The 22,349-nt window shown below is 31.1% G+C and overlaps 1 long non-coding RNA gene across 3 annotated transcripts; it reads left to right on the forward strand.

Annotated features, from left to right (window-relative positions):
- The first annotated feature begins 872 nt into the window (after positions 1 to 872).
- Positions 873 to 20,686, forward strand: LOC121130368 (uncharacterized). Of its 3 annotated transcripts, XR_011784299.1 has the most exons (7): positions 873 to 913; positions 981 to 1,509; positions 1,621 to 2,300; positions 2,375 to 2,468; positions 12,327 to 12,422; positions 12,485 to 12,567; positions 12,637 to 13,244. It is a non-coding gene; the product is annotated as an uncharacterized lncRNA (long non-coding RNA). The 3 variants fall into 3 exon arrangements; XR_011784298.1 differs by lacking the exon at positions 873 to 913 and having other exon boundaries at positions 937 to 1,509; XR_005868719.2 differs by lacking the exons at positions 873 to 913; positions 12,327 to 12,422; positions 12,485 to 12,567; positions 12,637 to 13,244 and adding an exon at positions 20,372 to 20,686 and having other exon boundaries at positions 934 to 1,509.
- The last annotated feature ends 1,663 nt before the right edge of the window (positions 20,687 to 22,349 follow it).

A 22,349-nucleotide genomic window follows, 5' to 3' on the forward strand; every position in this document is an offset into this window, starting at 1 on the left:
GTGGAATTCTGGGAAAGGAAGAAATAATCCATGTGCGCGATTAAAAATACCATATATATTTTGTGTACAAGCTACGATTTTGTACAAAATGTAACTTGTGTCAGAAAATAATCCAAGTTACGACTAAAAAGTGCTACGATTAATTTTAAATAAAGTTAATTTCTTAGACAATTTAAATGTTTTATTAATTTTCAATCTATCATTCTTTAATAGAATTTTCCAAGTTCTATGGTAGAAGTTAACAGATCAAAATTTAATACTAATATCTTTTAATTACGGGGCTTATCAGTATACCTGCAAGCTCCCGCTACAAAATTGTACACATCTCTTAATTAGCGACGAGTGTGGTATTAGTAAATCATATGGTATTTCATTACTTATTCATATCCCTTATTTTATCCTTTTACAATCAAACGTGTTTTCTATATTTTTTATCCACAACTGATATCAAATTCCTGGATAAAAGGACCTTTCCCAGACCTTTGACCTTCTGCAAAAATTATGCCAAACAGAATAAATAATTCATATTATTTTTCATGCTATCATAACTACTTAAGTATGAAAACATTAATAACCAATCAACATTGCGAGACCCCCTCCCTCTAGTGTCTAGAACTTATAACAAATTTTATAAGTAATATAAATATGATGCTAAAAGCTTTGATTAATGTTTTACGATAGAAATTTAAAAAAAATCCATAAGAAGACAGTCAATTATAAATTGTCATAATACAAAAACTGGCCTATTTAAAGTCATGTGTCTGTGTTTGTTAGAAAAAAACAATGAAAAAGTTTATATAAATCAGAGTATCTTGATATTACACATATTACCGATATTAAAGTATCATGTAAAAATAATAAGTATTTATCCTGTTGATAAAAGATTTTGAACCTCCTTCTGTTTATAAAAGAAGTAAGATATAATAACCTCTTAATAGACAATATTAGAACTCTCAATGTGCGTTTGTTTATCACCTTAGTGGCGAAAAAATTAAACTTACGAGAAACTGTTGTGTGTTGTGAGCTGAATATTCAACAACTGAGTCGTTGATGCAGCAAATATTCGTTTGTTGAATAATTTTGGAAAAACTTCTTTGATTTGAAAATGAACACTCATTAGTTTAAGTTATGAGTGTTCAAAATCGTAAAAAAGGAGTCGTATTATTAATATTCCGTCGGTGGATGCAATAATAATACTTATGGAAAAGGGCTTGAAAGCGTAAAAATGTTTGGTTTCCCACTTTGTAACATGGGAAAAAGAGAACTCTGGATCAAGACTATTAAAAGGGTGAATGAGGATAGGACTATGCGGAAGCGTCATACTTGGATTAAGATATGTTCCAAACATTTTATTACCGCTAAATATAATTCCACTTGCGGTCATCCTGACTATTTTCCTACATTATTTCCAAAGTTCCCTGTCCATCCCAGAGCCGTGACTGCCGTTTTTGAAACGAAGAGAAATGAAGAAGAGACTAGAAGTACTAACAAGCAAAGTTGACTTTAAGTGTACGTATATTTCACACAGTAACAAATTTAAAGAGTATTTAACACGGATATATTTGATGTTTTAGAAGTAGTTATTTCGTGACTAAATAATGTATATTTTTACAATTTCAGAAATCCTCAAGAACTATGCAAGCGGATGGGAAATTTCATTCTATTTCTCATTTGCCCATTTTTCTCTCGCATTTGATCGTGGAATTTATTGTGTCCGTTTAAAGCCCCACCCAGCACTTCCAAAATGGCAACCACTATATCCAAGGTTCACTATAAAAATAAGGGAACTTCGACTTAAAAATCGTTTTCAATAAATAATTTAGTGATAAACGAAGACTTATAAGCATGTTGGGGAATAGAAAAGTGGTTTTTCAATTTTTACTGTTTCAATTTGAGTCAAAAATTAAAAAAAATGCAAGGTTTGCCATAAGTTGATTACTTCCTTATGTTTCTTGTCAAAATGAAACGACATATTTATGTCGTTTACATTCTTTAAAACTATGTTTAACATTAATAGGATAACCGTTCAATATTTTTTCTAAAATGTTTTATGAATTTTTTTTATTCGGGAAAAAATGGATTTTTTTTTTTGGCTGACTCCGGAAAAAATTTGGACTGCTATGTCACAGCAATTGAAAGAAAATTATCCAAATACTACCGTATTTACTGATGCTAGTGAAATCAAATAGAAACTCCGACAAATTTAAACACATCTGTTCTCACATATTCAAACTACAAAAGCTCTCATACACTAAAATCTTTAATTGGAATTGCTCCAAGTGGATTCATAATGTTTTTGAGTAAGTGTTATGGTGGACGAGCCACCGATACTGATTTAACAATTTACTCAGTTTTTTAATCTTTTTAATTCCAGGAGATGAAGTCATTGCAGATATGGGTTTCCCTGAATTCTGCCTGACCTTACAAAAAAGGTACATTGCTGCTGTTGATGCTACCACTTACATCGGGTAATAAGCAATTTTTCAACCAGGAAAACAATATCTTCTATCATGTGGCAAGTATCCGCATGCACGTAGAGAGCTATACCCCTTATGAAATTTTTTAAAGTGTTCAAGTCTGTCGATCACACTTTGGTATCTAAAATGTATAAAATTATTTTGTGCATAGGTTATTTTTGTAATCATTTAAATCACTTAATCAAGAAATAAAACAACTCAATAAATTATATTTATAAATTTTTATTTTTAGAGATTATTCCAAAATGGGATACTTTTAAGCTAAGGCTAGTATTATTTCTTTAAAGTACATAAATTAGTTTCATTTTTGGAATAACCTTCTAAAGCAAGTCTTTATCAATATAAACTTTGATTAATTTATGATCATAACTTGAAAACAAAAAGAGTGTACATTATTTTAAATTTAAGCAATTCAACATTGTATTTGAGTAAACTAAGATGAAGATTACTTCAATTATTCATCATTAATAAAATCAATATAGATTTTATCGCCCTGGCATTTTATTGACACTTAATTTTCAAAAGTTCAATTTCATTATTTTCGTTTTTAAATATCGCTTCAGGGCTTGCAGAGAGCCATGGTTGATTTACTGGAATAACAAAACCAGCTTGAAAAACCAAAAAAACCATTAACTTGCTTGAAACATTACCTACTAATTGGCTCCTGCTCCCGTCTATATGTAAAGTTTCGCAAATGGGGTTGAGATTAAAACATATGTTTCAATCTTGTCTCGATTTTTTGCCCACGAGGGATTTGATGAACCCTAGACGATGAAATTCGTAAGGCACGTTCCTCATGCCATCTTGGACTAGCAGATATCCAATTTCTTGAGCGATTTCTAAGGATTGTTTAGAGTTTTTAAAAAATGTTAACAATGACTAATTTTATCTAAGTGAATAGTTATTATAATGTTATACAATGAATAACTTAATATTAGATTTTGAGCTCTTTCCATCACTTTGCTTTTTGTTCTTACATTTTCATAGTAATATTTAAGAAAAAATACGCTTAATCAAGCGGTTTGGTATATGCATCTTAAATTACCTATTAAAATACTTAATTATATTTATACCTTATCTACTACATAATTTTTAAATATTGTAGCACTTATTAATTAAGGTTGAAGGTGAAATCAGAAATCTAATATTTCAACTTGAACATTGGAATAAATTATTTTCTTAAAATTACCTGAAATTTTAACATAAGTATCAAAGATTTTTTTTCCGTTCCTGAGAGTTCACTTTCGAGTCTCGTAAAGATAATTTTTCCATTTGACATCAGAGTTTTTTGATAAAATCTGAATAGACTTTTCCGTTCTAAAAATACATGACTAGTACATTTTTTCACTCTGGTTGTGTTAAATTTTCGTATTGCTGTGGAACTGTCCTCAATATATGAAAAACTGTTGAATTTTCCCCACCAAGTTCTTCTATCAGACGAGAATAGTTGGTCATTTCTTTGCTCCTTGGTTGGTTGAAATAAGGGTATTGGTGTTGGATTTGGAATGTCTAGTAACTGATCAACTTGCTGGCCCTTCGGGTAAATTAATTTCCCTTGGATGGATGAAGCTGACGAGACACAAACTTAATCTATTTGACCTTTTTCTCTCTCTTGATTTACGAATGAAAATAGCTAATATTGATACACAATTGCAGTATGCAGAAAGCCTTATGGACGGACATCTTCGGAACACAGGGTGCATAAATTCAACTCGGAGCTTTACAGTTTCTGATTTATTTCACATTAGATATATGATTTACAAGAGCCAACTTTTTCCTATTGATAGTGTTGATTGACTCCATACAAACGTGCACTCAACACTATAATATCTATACCCCTATGTATCTTTACATTTTCTCACTCATCCTTAATAAATAGGAAGTACACAAATATTTTCCAAAAAAATGGTACACCTTATGAAAAAAAACACAGCGTCAATCATGAACAGTTCCTCGTCTATTGCTATTTTTCACCGGCAGAGGGATAAACAAACACACACAGAGAGTTCTAACATTGTAAATACTCATTTTTCCTTATAAAAAAGATGTTCCATGTCAAATTTTTATATTTATCATTCAAGCAATGATAGTTGCATGTTTTCCCATCTATAGATGGGTGACAATAGCATAACTCTCCTAAATTCCACAGTTGTACCCCAAGATTCGTATAGGAGAACCGTGGGACTGACTTCGAAACAGTTTAAAAACCACCACTGCAGCTTTAAAGAACCACAAATATAACCATTTATGCTCCAACTCAATGGAATGAACAGTAATGTGACCTCGAAGGAGATTAAAACCACCGCCGCCGCTTCAATAACCATAAAAGGATATCTCCTAATTTCTCTATATTTTTTAACAATGGCAGCTTCGACAGCTTCTATCTATGATTAATAGACTTTGGATTTGTGAGCGATCGCTCAATCGCTCTCAAAGGGCTCATTTTGTCCTTTTTGTGTGAAAATTGCTCGTTTTTCTAAGACGGAGCGAAATAAATAGAGAAAATTTGGATTCTGGTTAGATTATATAACATATTTTTTTGGGGAAAATCCACTTGCAAAAACCCTCCTTCATTAGGTCTCTCTTTTTGGAGGGGAAACTATGTTTTTGATGCAATCAGTGTTATGATCACATGATCGCCTTGGAAATGCGAGGGAGCCAGATTCTGAGAACAGCTAATTAGAGGAAGACTGTTGAATAATCCCCTTTGAATCTTGTAACAAAGGATAAATAATTTTGTGCCAAATTGGAGAACTCTAATCTTTTGTTTATGCAAAAGTTTGAACATATAATCAGTAGGGTGATGTAGTTGCCTCAACATTATCGGAATCAGCAGAACTGCAACTAAGTAAGTAGAGCCCAAATACAAAATTGAAGCAAATTTGGTTAACGTTTACCTTTAGGACAATCGAACTTTCTTAACGTGTATGAAGCAAAACTTTTTATTATGGATTTTATAAAGAACTTGCTTAAGAGTAACATATTTCTATAATCAAATAAAGATTATCTTGTTAATAATTTTTTTTTGTCACTTCACTTTCCTTGCTTGTATCAAGGGATATGTGACCGCGTCAAGGCTATTTATTTAATAAAGAAGACTTTATTAAACTTCATTTGAGAAAAGTAGAAAAAAAATATAATAGTTTTTCCTTTTTTACTAATTATCATGTTCATATAATAATATAAATTTGTAATTATAATTAAATTAGTAACTACTTTACACATAAATACATAGATCATTCGTCAATTTTTAAATAAAAAAAATTATTTGCATTCTATCTAACAAGGAGCAGTACCAAAATTAGGTTCCACTGATTTTGAAAAAATGAATTCCAATTTCGGGGGCAACTGCATCACTCTAATAATCAGTGTTGGTGACGGCGAGTCTCCTCCATCCAACAAGACTCCTGAAGATATAACCAAACTCAAATTAGCTCCAAATACTTATGAGGATGTTGAATAGTATTTTAAAATTCCTCAAGAAATACATGGACAACATATGGACTGAAAAGTTCCGGGTTTAACAAAGAAAACATGTTTACTTTTTGTTCAAAATTGGCTTTATTCATCAATATAACCTCCATCAAGAGCAATACAATCATTCCAGTGCCGCTCCAACATTTGAAGGCCATGCCTACAAATCGTGTTATCTTTTGCCAGAAAATAGTAATCTGTTTTAGGGATAACTTCTTTATGGGAGCGAAATTTTCTTCTTTTTAGGTCGGCAAACAGTCTGTAGTCGCTAGGAGCCAAATCTGGAGAGTAACTTGGATGTGGAAGTGATCTTTTTGACTCCGGAAGGAAGTGATGGACCTATGTTTCATTCACTGTCACATTCCAGTTTGTTATGTTAAAACATTGCACTGCTCAGAATCTTTGGACATTTTTGTTTTTGGTCAATGGTTAGCAAACGCTGTACCCACTTTGAAAAGAGCTTTCTCATTGAAAAATGTTCATGTAATATAAAGGCAACACGTTATTTTGATATCTTTACAATATCACCTAACTAATGGAACCTCACTTTCCCATAATTAAAAACAACTTTGTGATTTTGTAAGATGTTTCCTGTTGTTACCGCCTCATTTGGACGTCCACTGCGTTCTGCATCATTGGTGTCTCACTGACCACGTTTGAAGTCAGAAAACCAACGTTCAATTGTTGTTCCTGATAGAGCGGAGTCTGCATTACACTTTTCAAGCCACTGCTTATCTAAAACGCTTTTTTTTTATTTTATCAAGAAGCAGTGTAAAATTAAAAAAAGATTTTGTTTTAATTGAAGGGCTATAGCACCATCTATATGTGAATCCCGGGACTTTTAACCCTATATATATATATATAGAAAAGCTGCTGACAATCCAAATGTGCATAGAATGAGGAAGTTGTTCTAATGGAATGAAGTCGAATGATATATCCGCGACTATGAGGGAAGATGACTACGTCATCTTCCATTTACTCAATGACGTGATTCTTAGCCCATATGTATTATGTTATCCTCTACGTTCGTGCTACAAATGAGTGTTTTATTCACTTTGAGGAATGCCAAATCCCTCTTCGTATATAGCAAGGATACAGTGACAAGAATTACTCCGATGTCGATCATTAATTATATTCCGAGTCCAACAAGGACTTATACTTATAACCTGGGGAAACCCTCATTGTTACACTGCGTCTTTCAGGAGTACACGTACTTGTTATTACATTATACTTAGATGCTCTGTCTTCAAGAATTTAATAATAATGATACCAGCTTCGGAAAAAAAACCCACTCTTTAAATGTCCCACACATTACGATCATATTTTCTACAACTCTAAAAACATTATCACACTCCCTCACGATAATGTTAGCTCCTTTTCATACTTTTATGAGTAAATGTTATAGTTTAAATTTACGACCTATATAGGTAAAGCCTATGTAGAACAAAAAAAAAGTGTGTAAGTAAATCAAAGGCACACTCAAAACGATAAATATTGGCAAAAAATGCAGCCTTTGCTTCGAATCGATTCTTAATTTTACCTTATATTGCCCATTTATGAATAAATAAGGTACACAACTTGTAAAATACTTCTTATTATGTTGTTGTTTTGAGTCGGAGTATATTGAGCTGCAAAAAAAAAAACAACTCACCATTTACAAGCTTATGGCTTGATCATACTCATTTTGGGATGACAATTATATTCTCAGATTATATTTATTACAGAAAATAAATCGTAAAAAAATCTCCAAAAGGAAGAGGTTCTCATTTTATGTAATTCATATATTTACAAGTGATAGGTTTCGATCTAAAAGTGCTAAACCGGTCTCAGACTGTTATAAATTTTTAGTAGATAGAACCAATTCGGTCAGTCTAAAGAGTTTCGTTCTGGAAAAAAAAAAAAAAAATCGGTCTGGATGGGATGGTTCTTACAAAACAAATCGTTTTAAAATTGTCAACTTATGCAAAAAAACATAATTATGAAGTTAAAAGTGTAACACAATCATATTGTGTTACATCAATATCATATTTGTGACACTTTGCCGAACGGTACAAATATCCGAAAAAAATAATAAACATATTTGATGACGATTCATGCAGAAATACTGATTAATTATTTACGGGATTTATTTCATTATGGGGATGCTTCAACAGTTGGCTCGAACCTCTATTAAAATTTGTCGTAAAAAAATCATAATTAGATCTAGATTTTTGTCCATTCTGAAGTAGGACTGAAGACTTCAGTCCCGCCCAGTTCAGTCCTAAAACCTTTAAAGTGGGGTCTTTGATGATGTCACTCAATTATATTTCTTCTTCTTTTTCCTCAGTTCTACATATTAAGGACAGTCCGAAGACTGGACTGTACCAAATAAATAAGGCCTGACATAACACTATCTACATTTCAATAAACAAATTAAAAAGAGAATAATTTTATAAAGAAGGGGGAGTCAATCCATCCATGCTTGAGATTCAATGCGCATTGCCAGTGAATCAATCTTTTGTGTCGAATGTGTTGGAGCACATATGTATCAGATCAACAGACCCCTATCCTGAAGTCGTTTCTGACTCTATTACTTGCAAGATGCCTTTTTCATGGGAGTAGTCTTGTAGATAATTACATAGTATTGCAGCACGGATAATCATCAAATATACTTAATGGTCTGTGCTCGTTACCCAAAATTGCATTCGGGAATAAGGTTTTCGGCAAAGTGTTATAGAACCTAAATCCAGGATATGGGAAAAATTAGTGTACGCTTGAAAATGATTTAATTTCAGTCTACAGTCTGAGATTGCAGTATGGATCGAAATATCAGTGTATTAAAGATCACCTTAGACCAAACCGAAAAAAAACAAAAACATTTGCTCATGGACCGGGTCTTAACACTAGTATATATATATATATTATAAATGTTATTCTCGCATGACTTTTAACAACTTATTAGTGAGACTAACTTAGATCATCCTTCTTTTAATTTTCTCTAATAATAATAAGCTCCATTCATCATCTTGAAATAAAAACATTAGACATACGGAAAAGGAAGAAAATTAAGAATTCAAGACGCTTGCCTTCATTATGAAGTATACAATATGTACTTACAAAACATATACAGTATATGTATGTATATGCAGTAGATTGAACTATTTTTTAATGAAAAAAAAATACATATATGAAATAATCTAACATTTCTAAGTAGGAGAAAAAAAAAACAATTTATAAATTTTGACAAAAAATATTTAGTATCGTTTTTTAGCTCTTTTAAAAAGATAAGAAATGGTTGTTGTTGTTTTTTGTTGTTGCAGAAAACGATTATTTATATTTATTTGAGAAAATATGTATCCATGAAAAATTGACAAGATATGAATTTATTTTTTTCCATAAATGAATGAATATAAGTCAAATATGAAGGTACCGAGTGATTTGTTCATATGATCATACCTTTTCATAGTATATATATATAGGTATATATAGTAGAATATGCACTTGATAGAAGTTAGAGTGTCAACACATAAGCAACTGCACTCTTTCTTATTTTTTGTTCATTATTTTGATCGGTCGTCGAGGTGTTAACTTTTCTATCTGAATTATGCATTATTGCCTACATTGTATTTTTTGTGTAAATTGTTATATTAATGCATAATAAAATTAAGATATATGAGTTTAACTTTAATTATAATTTTTCCTTGTTGTTATGATTTAATAAATGTAGAAGGTTCTCCTTCTTATAGCAGTAATTCATTTTCTCTTCCCAAAATCATATGAATGGCAGATGTTATTAACAACGTTGTTAATTTAGGTGTACCATATATTTCGCTCTGGCCTTCTCCTTGCACTCTTTTTTGTATTATAAACTGCTCAAATCTTAATTTTATACTATATATACAGGGGTCGGAAACAAAACGTGGACTGTTAATAAATGATAATTATGTAATTAAAATACGGAGGTTAGTGATTTTTCCCTGCATATTCCGAATCCTCTGTCCTTTTTTCATAAGTAAACAATAATAAACATTTCTCAAATCTTTCATCATGAGTGAGCAAGAAGCAAAAAAGGCAGAGGATCTCAGACCTTATGGATGCCAAAATTGAAGTGGCAGAGATTATGGACATTGTGAAGTGCTCCCGGAGCCTCATTTTCACGGTGGTCAAGATGAAAAAGGATGAAAAGGACCTCTCACGGAAAGGAGGAAGTGGGGGACACAACTTGAATAGGGATGCTGAGTTTCTGGGGGACCTGAAGAAGAAGATCAAGGAGGACACCACCAAATCCATGAATCGCCTCTCTAACGAGTTTGACGTGGACGAGGGGACAATTAGGAAGGCTGTGAAGGAGGACTTGGGTTTGTCCTCTTACACAAGGAACCCACAACACATGTTGACGGACACTCTGAAGGAAAGGAGACTGTAGAGGTGCAAGAAAGTTAGTACGTGGATCAAGGCAAACGTATCCACAGTAAAAATTTTCTCTGACAAGAAGATTTTCACCGTGGACCAGGTCTACAACCGTCGGAACGACTGTTAGCTAGGGGAATCACCAGAGAGATCAAGGAGGTGTTCCATACAAAACATTCGGCCTAAACAATGGTGCTGAGGGTCGTGGCGTCCGACAGCAAGAAGATGCCTCCCTTCTTTTTTAAGGGTGGGGAGAAAATCGGTCAGGAGGCCTACTACAAGGTGCTGAGGTTCACCATTCTGCCATGGCTCAAGGCCACCTACCCAGAGGACAACTATGTGTGTACCCAAGATGGTGCACCCTCACACACATTGGCCAAATGCCAGAAGTTCTGCGCTGACAACATGGCTGATTTTTTGGCCTAAGGACATGTGTCCATCATCTTCACCGGATTTGAAAACGTTGGACTTTGCTGTGTGGGGCACTTTGGAGAGGGAGACTAACTGGACATCTCACCCAAACGTGGACTCTCTGAAGGCCGCCATTGTGCAGGAGTGGAACAACTTGTCCAAGAAGTTCATCATCAGCTCTTGCAAGGTTTCCCGCGACCGTATGGAGGCTGTGATTACTTCTGAGGGCCGCCATTTTGAGTAAACAGGTTCATAAAGGTCGTGTTTCAAAGTTTTGTTTAAAATTTTTTCAAAATTATTGACATTTTTCTAAAATCAGTCATTCAGTCCACGTTTTGCTTCCGAACCCTGTATATTTATATATGTGTTGTGTACAAGTTACGATTTTGTAAAATTGTATTGCGAATTGTACAAGTTACAACTTCAAAATGAGATTAAATATTTACAGTACCTGTGATGATCATCATGCTATAATTGAATATATATTAATAATGTAATTTTTGACAACTTTATTACAAATTAATGAAATATAAGTATTCTGTGGCATTTTATAATGATCAAATGCCCAGAGTTATATTACTCGTAAATAAATAAGAGCCATGTAATTTTAATAGATCAAAAAGAAATGAATGTATCAATTAATAGTAAGTAAATAGAATGACCATCTTTGTAATTAAATAATGCATTTTAAGAAGAAAAATTTGCAACTTGTACAATTTGCTTATACACGTTGGAACTTGTACAGACATTGCAACTTGTACACAACATAAACAGAGGTAATATTGAGTCTATATTGATTGTGTTTATTTTTATACATAGTTACATATTTGACAGGTACAAATCCGTCAAATAAAGCTCTTCTTATAATACATACTCTAGCTAAAAATAAAAAAAAACCGCTTACTTACTCCATGTGCCAACTAGCCCCACTACTTATATAAAATTGTTGAATAGTTTTTTAGTAATCTGATTATTAAGAATTACAAAAATGAAAAGAACAATAGTTTATAATTTTTATTTGATTAAAAAAACATAATATCAAATACTTTTGATTGTTCACTGCAATTTGCAGTTATTCTAAATATTAACCAGAATAGTTTATAAATATATATTTAAGATAATTAATGAGTTAAAAATACCAAATGTCTTACTTTCATTTTGTTTTGCCAGGCAACATATGTCTAATTTACTAATGTTGACATTTTTTAGTAAATTTTATTCAGAGGCTTTATTGGGCGTTTACTTATATTCCAGGTTTTTTTTTACAATTTACGATAAGTCATACATCATTTTTATCTTTTTTTTCTTCATAAATTCAATATTAATATTCTTTAGCTTCAGAAACATATCTCATACAAGATATTTTTATGTGACGTATTCATTCTGAAAGTCTAACATTTTTGGAGAAAATATTCATAAACGCCCAAAATTTCTAATAATAAAAATCTTGTTCCTAAACTACAGAAGTTTAGCCATTGTCATTTTTAAAGCCATTAGAAAAAGATTCCTTATTGGAAAATTTGTCCAACTTGCTTAAGAAGCATGTAACTATAGCAGCTGATATGTCTCCAACAGGGTGTGACTGTCGGTTTATGGTTCAATCTCTGACGTGAGTGAAATTGATATATAATAGAGTTTAGGGATATCAACTGTAAGCCTCTTTGCTGATAGGTATTTTTTCTTCCCTCATATGTGATGTATTTTAATACTGAATTTTCTTGTGCTTGTTGGAGGATTATTTTCAGATATTTTTCGACATCAGCTACTTCTCATACATCATTCAAAAATAAAATAAAATTATACACTACTTAAAAAGGTAACCTCATGTTCATTGTATGTCTACATCACCCTTCTTCACCTGTTTTTTTTATTATTTTTCTTCTAGGTAACGTGTTATTATTAATAAGCTCATTCTTCACACTTCAGGATGCTTATTAAATATTTTGCCCGTCTCTACCAACTACTCAAACTACCTCACTTATAGATTATATATGTATGTATAGCCCTGAAGTCATCCTTAGTCCTGGGGCTAGAGTATAGGTATAAGATACTTACAAATGTATCCAAATGATGAAAAATATTAAATGGGTCAAACTCTCACACACTTAAATAGAGGAAAGCTGATGGGATGATTAATTAATTACATGCAGCTTAATATTAAAAGCCCTCGATATTTATTGTTGACGGTATTAAAATTTCATAGCAATCCCATTTTTGACCTTAATACATAAAGTTAAAATCAAATCAATCTTTATGGTGAACTGCATCCCTTAAAAGTAATGAGATCAACTACTGAAGCTCCAAATAGTTTCATTTTCATTTTGGAAATGTTGAAAAAAACAAGATAATATTCAATATTAATTCTTGTGATGCTAGTAATTTTTTTTTGTCTCTACATTGTTCTTTCCCATGATTGAAGTGTCCTACGTAAAATACACTATTATTTGAAATACATGTAAAATTATTTGTAAATAAATTAACTTTCACGTTGAATTATCAATTTATTCCTACTCAAAAGTAGGCTTAAATGCATAAAATATGTTAAAATGCTTGAAATCTTGATTTCATACGAAAAAGCAAGTCACGTTTTGTGATCTCTCGAGGTTGATGTGTTAATAAATGCATTATTTACCTATAGATTTATTATCTTTTTTAATAAATATAATTAATTAATTGATTATGATGCAATCAACACTTAATCTTGAGCAATAAAAAATCATTTATATTAATCAATGATTCCTTTTAAACTAAATTTTTGAAAAGCAATGTTGTTTTTATAAATGATAGATCAAATATTTATACATATGAACTTTATACAATTATAAAACTATAATGTTTATAGTATTTGTAATTTTATAGCAACATCACGTGGTATTTTTATACAACTTTTCCATTTTTGGATAATATTTGAAATTCCAAAAAATGATGGATCGACTGAATATATACAATTCAAAAATCAAAGATCTGGCTGACTATAAAATTCATTAATCAATGGTTGATAAATGATAAGTCAATCATTTTGCTTTATTATATTCATTTTTTCTTTTTCTCCTAGGGATATAATTAATCTGATTGAGATACAACAGTAAAGTTCGAACCAATATTATAAGAATATTAAAGAGCAGTGATTATGTCATGCGGCAAGATCTTGTAGATATGTACAAAATAATAAAAAAATGTTAATGATAAAATTACCTAGAACTCAAAATTCAATTGTCTACGAGAATACTTTTTGTCCGTTTCGAGATATGAATTACTCTATAACTAACTATGAATTCACCCTTCTAATTCAATTAAGAAGTTTAATTCAATGAAGAAAATCATAAATTGCACACATCACTAGAGAAAAAAGATAGAGTAGCGTCATCCGTTGTATCTCAAAAAACGACATCTTGAGTGGGGGATTTTTCTCATATCCAATAAAATTTTCTCTATCTAACATGCCCCTCATTTTAAAGCATTGGTCGAAACAGACTCATTCCAAATTATTTTCTATACTAATGTTGTATTCTATATATTGTATTTATAATGGATATATAAACTTAAATTTGCATTTAAGGATCAATAACTTGTTTGTTCCCAATTTCAATATGAATAAAATTAGCAAAATGAATTGTTTGAAATATATCAATTAGAAATGTGGCCTTCAAAACAAAAGTAAACAATAATTATTTTTCCTCAAAACTGAATGTGGATTACATTAGTTTTTTTTATAAGATGAATTCTCCTTTTCTATTAACAAATTATTCTTATTAAATATTCGGATGAATAATTAATTGCACTGAAAGTTGTCATTATTGATCGCCACAATACGGTAAAATAATGAGAAAGTGATTAAATTTTAAAGGCGATGCATCAGGAGCCAGTATAAGTATCTTAAATCAAATAAAGGTTTTAAACTCAAGCTAAAATTCTACGCTATCATATTTCCTCCCAATAATTTGAATACAATGTCTATAACACTGGTCAACAAAATTTAACTTTTTTTTTCTTGCATGGACTTTGACAACGGATTCTTATAGAATTTGGGCTGCTAATTCCGAATATATGCTTAGATTTGCCACATCACATCAAGTTTTTGTGATATCTGATATTTAATGTCTGTGGATGTTTACATAAAAAAGCCTATAATGATACCACGTGTTCCTGTTAAATATGTATCTTTCTCTCTCTTTGACTCGAGTACTTAACATGTTTTAATATATATCTCGATGTGTGCCAGTTCTTCCTTTAGCAATCAATATATCCTTTATTTCATCCAATCTATAACAGTAAAACTCTGATTGGATATTATTTCTTGTGTTGCTCTCATTTGGATTTAGTAAACGTTGGAGATTATATATATATAATATTTTTTAAATCATCATCATAGCTGTTTAAGAAATCTGAACGCATCCGTTCAAGTGTATAACCTAGCCACGTCTACATCCTCACGGAGAAGAAAGTACTGTAACGACCCAGATATATTCTGGTATATCTGTGGATGCTTCACTTTATCACCTCAAAGACGGAACATAACTCACTTCGTTAAGAGTGTGTACCTTGCTTATTTTAAAGTACCGCTTGGAGACCAAAACAAAAAATGGGCACCTCACATAGTATGCACGACTTGTCTCGAAACTCTGAGATATTGGTCTCAAGGAAAAAATGCTAAGTTCAAATTTGGTGTGCCGATTATTTATAGAGAACTAACAAAATCACCTAGATGATTGCTACTTTTGCCTTGTAAATGTTAAAGGATTCAATAAAAAGAATAAGCGATACATGACATACCCTAGCATCTCCTCTGCAATACGACCAGTTCCTCATTCGGACGAAATAACTGTACCTGTTTTCACCAAGTTAGCAGATATTGATGATGAAGCACATACTTCAGTCGATGATGATGATGAAGAAGATACAGATGCAAATTACATACCATTGTGTTCATTGTTTGGTCAACCTTTTCTGTATAGTCAACCTGAATTGAATGACCTGATTCGAGAGTTGAATTTACCTAAACAATCTGCTGAGTTGTTGGCTTCCAGACTGCAAGAGCGAAATATGCTTGCTCAGGGCACAAGTGTCACATTTGATCGTAACAGAGATGCAGAACTGAGGAAGTTCTTTGATTCCAACAATCACTTTGTATACTGCAGTGACATTGAAGGGCTTCTTGTGGCTATTACCCCAAAAATCAACTAATATGTTTGTCTACAAACAAAAATACACTGTTCTTACATCTACTAGTTTGATATAATGATATCTATGTTTGTAATAATATTGAATTTTGTCAAATATTTGTTAGTACTTTCACGTTTTTATTTTTGTATGTTTAAACAAAATTAGATTGGTGTGTCTCGTATTGAAAAATAAAATAAAACCTTTAATCCCCATGCAAGAAAAATTGTGTTGGCCAGTGTAATCGGCTCAAATGTGTTTGTGAAATATTGGAATGTATATATGAAGCAAATAATATATAAGGATTTTCCTCCTTATAAAAATCAATATTGTTTTTATGTTGACGCACTAAAAATGTGAATATTATGTTTTATTTTGATGGAGCAATGCGTTCATATATATTTTATAGATTGACTGAAAAGAAGTTCTTGGCATTTACCACGAATATTGTAATATTAACTTGATTTAAGTTTAATGAATATGGCCAATAAAATATTACAAAAAGAACAAACAAGATCTGGAATTGAAGATGCTTATGGAGGGTCGATCTTATCTAGTGGTACACATTTTATTATTTTCAATCCGGAATGGCATTGGTGCAAAATCCCGGAGGAGGACAACAAGAGATCTTATCCTGAACAGAGCAAGCTGAGACGGTCAGAAAAAGTAAATAAGATTCTAAATTTTCTCGAGGCCAACAAAAATTCAGGCAAAGTATTGCTCTTTTCTGATACAAAAGTTTTCATCGTTGGTACTACTGTGCATAAGCAGAATAGCCACTACATCAAAACAAAACATCCAGACAACGTATCAGCATTACTGAAACATGTCTTCAGAACAAAAATCCAGTGGCCAGAACAGACAAAGTCTGTCCTCCCATTTTTGTAGAGAGGAAGGAGTGGCTCAATGCAGAGGTTTACATTGAGACAGAGAAAAGTTCGGGGACAACTCTGTTTCCACTCAAGATGGAGTTCTGTATTATCACATCGCTAAGATACAACTTTCCGGACTTTTGAGACCTCAACATGTGGCCACCCTCCTCTCAAGACGCAAACCACTTGGACCACTCCATCTAAGTGCGTCAGGAGGAAAGGTTGAGTGCTACTTATCACAGGAGTGTCCAGTCTCTAGAGGTTTCTATCAAGAAAGAGTGGATTAAGCTCGAGTCTGACTTCATAGTCAAGGCTTGCAAGGGGCTTAGGCCTCGTATTGAGACAATTATTGGAGCTGAGGGGTTACATATTCAATAAAACTTAAACCAAGAACTATTTTTAGATTATTTTGCTCTAGCTCGGCATTCAAAAGTATGAGCGCGTTAAATAAATGTACTCACAAAACCTTCCGTTTAAATTTTAATGTTGAAAAATGAAAATAATAAAATGAGTACCACTGGATAAGATTTTCCCTGCAATTTGAAAAGGATCAACCCTTTGCATAATTGTTATATAATACATTTAAGTATAATTTACTTCGACATAATGATTATCTATAATTCGATCCTTTTTTATCTTTTTCAACTATAATATTAATCAAAAAAGTATAGTTCAGGCACCTCAGATATTAAAACATATGACATTTAAAATTAAAAAAAAGACGTTAGATTTTTTGTGAAATTTGAGGAGTAAACGTTATATACTTTAATGAAGTAGTGGTATTGATCATTTTAGTAGAGCACCGTCTCAAATGTGTCAGTAGTTAATCGATAACACTATTATATAGGTAAACAGAACAGGAACAATTAGCGCTGATATTTAAACTTTGTTTAAATTTAAAAAAAATGAAACAAAATTGTCAATACCCTACACATGAAATATCCCGTGTTGTTTGAATTGGATTTGTCTGGGGATCGCTATTATAACACGTTTTTCTTTTTCAATTCAAGACCCTTTTATGAAATAAAAGCTACCATTAATATACATACAAAAATAATAAAATTTGTACCAGTACTAACTAGGGGTGGTACAGTACGGTAAACCCATAGTTCGGTACGTTACGCGGTTCGGTACAATGCAATAATAAAATAATTAAAAAAAATAGTTTTTTGTATATTTTATTGTTTAATAATTTATTTATGTACAAGTAAATTATTCCTAAATATATATTATTCTATAGAATACTAGGCCTGAAAAAATATACTCGAGTTATATAATACTGTAATTTATGAATTTTTCTACAAAAAGATGAAATTGTCTTTCAGTTTTCCAGAAATACATAATATCATTAGTATTCACTATATCACAAGTAGTCGAAAAAATTATTTAGCTGAATAAAGATGTACCTGTAGTTACGAGGTATCGTGAAGTTAACAAGGAAAAATTGTGAAATTTATTTAAATTATCCCTCCACCATATCATTTGTTTCTCGTCAACTGGGATATATTTATCATTTTGTAAGACATTATCTCTATAAAAAAAATCTATATCAGTTATTTATCATATAAAAGGATGCTTATAGATTAAAATCTTACCTCACTATTTATGTCTATTAATAAATAAAAAAATAACCAAAAACTTATTAAATCAAAATATTTAATATTTCAATATATATTTACGTACCGTACCGAGGGTAAAAATGTACGTTTATTTATTAACGTTTTTATAGGGGTTATTTTAAGTTGAAGTGTCATTTATGCCCCTTGAATACAATCCTAAATAAAGAGAACCTTTTTGACATTAATATCACTTTTCTTTTTAGATTTGAATGATTTGATAGTATGTATAATTCATATTAAACTTTTAGAGGATCAAACAAAATATTTATATTTGCACTTTTATGACACAAAAATTGTAGATTTGAAATAAATGCATCAAGTATGAACTTTTTGAATCAGATTTCAATTATTTAAGTACTTTTGCTGATTTTTGTAGGTGGTCTGTTAATAAAAATGAGTCTTGAACAAAAATATATATTCTTCCAAAAAACGTAACATTTCATTTCAAATTTTGGTAGGTTTTGGATTTTATTTCAAATTTCTGGGATGGGTTGATAAATTAAGGAATGTTAGCTATAATTCAAAGTTTTCATTTGATTTTATATACATTATTTGACTCATTATTAATATACATATAAATACTACTACCAAAGAAATTATTTTGGACTCAAGCCCCACCTTTGGTGATTATGGCCACGTATTAAAATTACGTTTCAGATTAAAGTCTGAAAAATGATATGTCAGTCAAAAAGAAATAGAGATTTTAGTGAGAAATTGAAAAAACAAAAATGAAACAAAAATTTAGCACCCCCGCCCCTCTTAAAAATCTTAGTACCGTCCCTGGGTCAATTTATATCAATTGTAGATGGCATCCACCCATAGTTGATTCTATATTATACTTTTCTTTCTTCAAGCATATACTTACTTAGTTCTAAAAACTGACGTGATATCACGTACACCCAGGCTATTACATTATATTATATTTATACTCAACACAACGTTTGAAATTTGATATTTAAAATCTGGCAAATGGAGGGAAATTATTATTATTATTTTATAAATCTTATTATTATTTTTTAGAAAGAAATAAAGAAGGCGAGTACGGTTGATTCTCTTTCTTTTTTCTTAAGAAGAACGTACTTATGTGCGTACTTGAAGTAAGTTAAGTCTGGCAGATTTGAGATTGTGTGAACCTGAATAATTACTCCGTCATTAGTTAAAAGAAGAGATCATCTCAAATGATAAGAGAAGGCTTATATTATGTTCACGTATATGTATATATACATACATATTCATGAGTAAAAAGTTTGACTGGACCCTGTATTTCCTCTGATGTCTAACGAAACATCGACTTTCCTTCAGAGGCTTTGTAATATTATTGAGGTATGAAGAACAAAAAACTAGAGTCAAAATATCAACAGCCTTCGAAGCATATTATCAGGGGTATCTGCAAAATTCTATATATATATATATATACATTTGGGGGGGAGGGCTTCAGCCCCCATTAGGCGGTCGCCCCTTGTTATATTTGATACAATTTGCCAATTTCCCCCTAGAATTCGTCTGGAACCCCATTTTTTTTGCAAAATATACAGATAGAGTATGATTATTTTCAATGGAAATCCATAGGGGCTTAAAGACGCACTCAACTTCAACTTAGGTTTTGTAAGGCTAAAACGTCATTGATGAAGTGACGTATATTTTATTTTTTTACAACTGTTAAAGGTCATATACGAATTATTTATCTGTTCCTCCCCCTTGCTTTGATGGGTTTGTAGATAGAATGTAGATGTTTTGATATAATTTGAGATATGGAGTTCTTTGTAGTGTCTCTCAACCTTTCTTGCAAAAATTAGGAAAAAAGATACGAAATCTACTTGGTTTTGCAAATTACGTCATTTTCTTCTGCTATTACTTTTCTTTATTTAATAATTGTAGGGGTATTGCCTCAGTAGCAAGATTTAATTCAATTTATTCAGCAGATCAACAGCTGCTAAAAAAACAAGTTGTAAATTTTCTTTTTTTCTAGGGATCACTCTCTGCTAACAAATGGGATTCTAAACAGGAGATGAATATATAAGTATATATTTATGGGTTTGGATTAACTCAGTGTCTGCCAATCATAGAGTTTTTTATAACATTATTTTTCAATCTCATCCCTTGGTTTATTCAAAATCTCCAAGGCCCAACAATAGTCTCATAAAATTCTTTTATGATTTTAAATATATATTTAAATTACTTTTATGAGAGTTATACACGATGACCAACAAGATGGAACTCAACCATCCCTTGTGGCCATTGGTTTTGTTTGTTTCCAGAATATAATATAATTTTAATTCATATACGAGCACTCGTTACAAAATTTATATGTATTCAAATAAATGATTTTCATTAGTTGGTCTCTGCATAAATGTTAAAAAAAAATATTAAAAATAATACAAAGTAATTTAAATTTACAAATTTTTTATTTTATAGCACCACTTCTCGCAGTGATACTTGTATCAATACTAGGGTCAGAAATTCAAAAAAAACCTTCTCAATACTCCCATTGGAGACAATTTATTCCTTTTTGAGAGAATCCAAATTTGTATGACGAGTAGAACTGAAAATTAAAAATTTCACTAGAAATAGTGTTGAGATCAGACATAGCTTTACTTTTCAAACTAGAACTGAAAGTTTATTGCATTGCGGGACCAAGCTTACACTGCAATATTTTTTTTTATTCTTTCTTTCTGTTTTGACCTTCCAATTATATTTAAAAGACAGCTCAATTTGTTGATAGTCTTATTAACATTGTAAAATGTATTTAGATGGACGTCTACAACCATAGCAATAATCTTCTTTTTTTCCCATTCCTGCGTGAAGGAGGTAGAAGATTACTCCATGTTTTGCTACCTGCTCTGCCATTATTCATAATAGAAAATGTTATATAAAATAAAGGCGATTCCAACTCTAAATAAAATTACAATTTGAGCCGTTACTATTTATAAAAGTAGAAAAAAATCACGCTCAAATATTTTGATACGAGTGCTGACACATCCTTTGTATTATACAGTAATACTCAATACTGTTTATAACTATCAGTGCAACAAACTAACATTCAAATTCTTTTTATATGACTATGAATGTTGTATTTAATTAATTAAGTATTGAAATAAGTATATCTCAGATTGATAGAATGATGGCTAAACTATTATTATTATATATTTTTTTAATCTATTTTTTTAGTTTTTAAATAATGTAAAAATACATTTTACTTAAGGAAGGTACAACTATAACAATCTGTCAAACGCATACCAAAAAGTTACTATTGATTTAAAAAAAAAAAAATCCTTAAAATATTTTTTAAGACTAAATTTAGTTAGACAAAAATGTTGTAAATCATGCACACTAAGAGCCTCCGATGGTAAAGAAGATTTATCCATACTCAATTTTCATGCATGATTCTAAAATGTCTATCAAAAAACAACAATCAGACACGCATACAAAAAAAAAAAAAAAAATGTTGTTTGACAGTTTCTTTTAAGCAAAACTCCTAGTTGAGCCCCATAACTGTAAGTACGAGTCCCTAAGCGTGCCAATGATTCACTAAGAATGGATCATAGTTACATTTACAAAAGGTTAGCGTCCTATCAGGGGGTGTCCACGGTATGTGTGTAGGAGGGCTGTAGCCGAAAATTAAATATTTGATTTTTTTTGTGAATATATTTGATTTTTGAATTTTTTTTCCAAAAAAATTTAAGACTTGAATTCCATTTTTTAAGGTCTTTCAAAAAAAAAAAAATTTTTTTTTGTAGATTTTTGAAAAATATTTCGAAAAAATTAATATTTGAAATTTTTTTTTCAAAAACTGTGAGGTTTAATTTTTTAAATTTAAAAAAAAAAAAAATCCAAAAACCAAACCCCCTAAATATAACCCTGTGGACACCCCTGGCTATAGTATATATATCAAATATAATTTTTTTATTTTAGAAGGTTGCACTTTCAATAAAAAGTACTCCCACAAC

Source organism: Lepeophtheirus salmonis, chromosome 1 (genome assembly GCF_016086655.4).
Source record: "Lepeophtheirus salmonis chromosome 1, UVic_Lsal_1.4, whole genome shotgun sequence".
Classification (NCBI taxonomy): domain Eukaryota; kingdom Metazoa; phylum Arthropoda; class Copepoda; order Siphonostomatoida; family Caligidae; genus Lepeophtheirus; species Lepeophtheirus salmonis.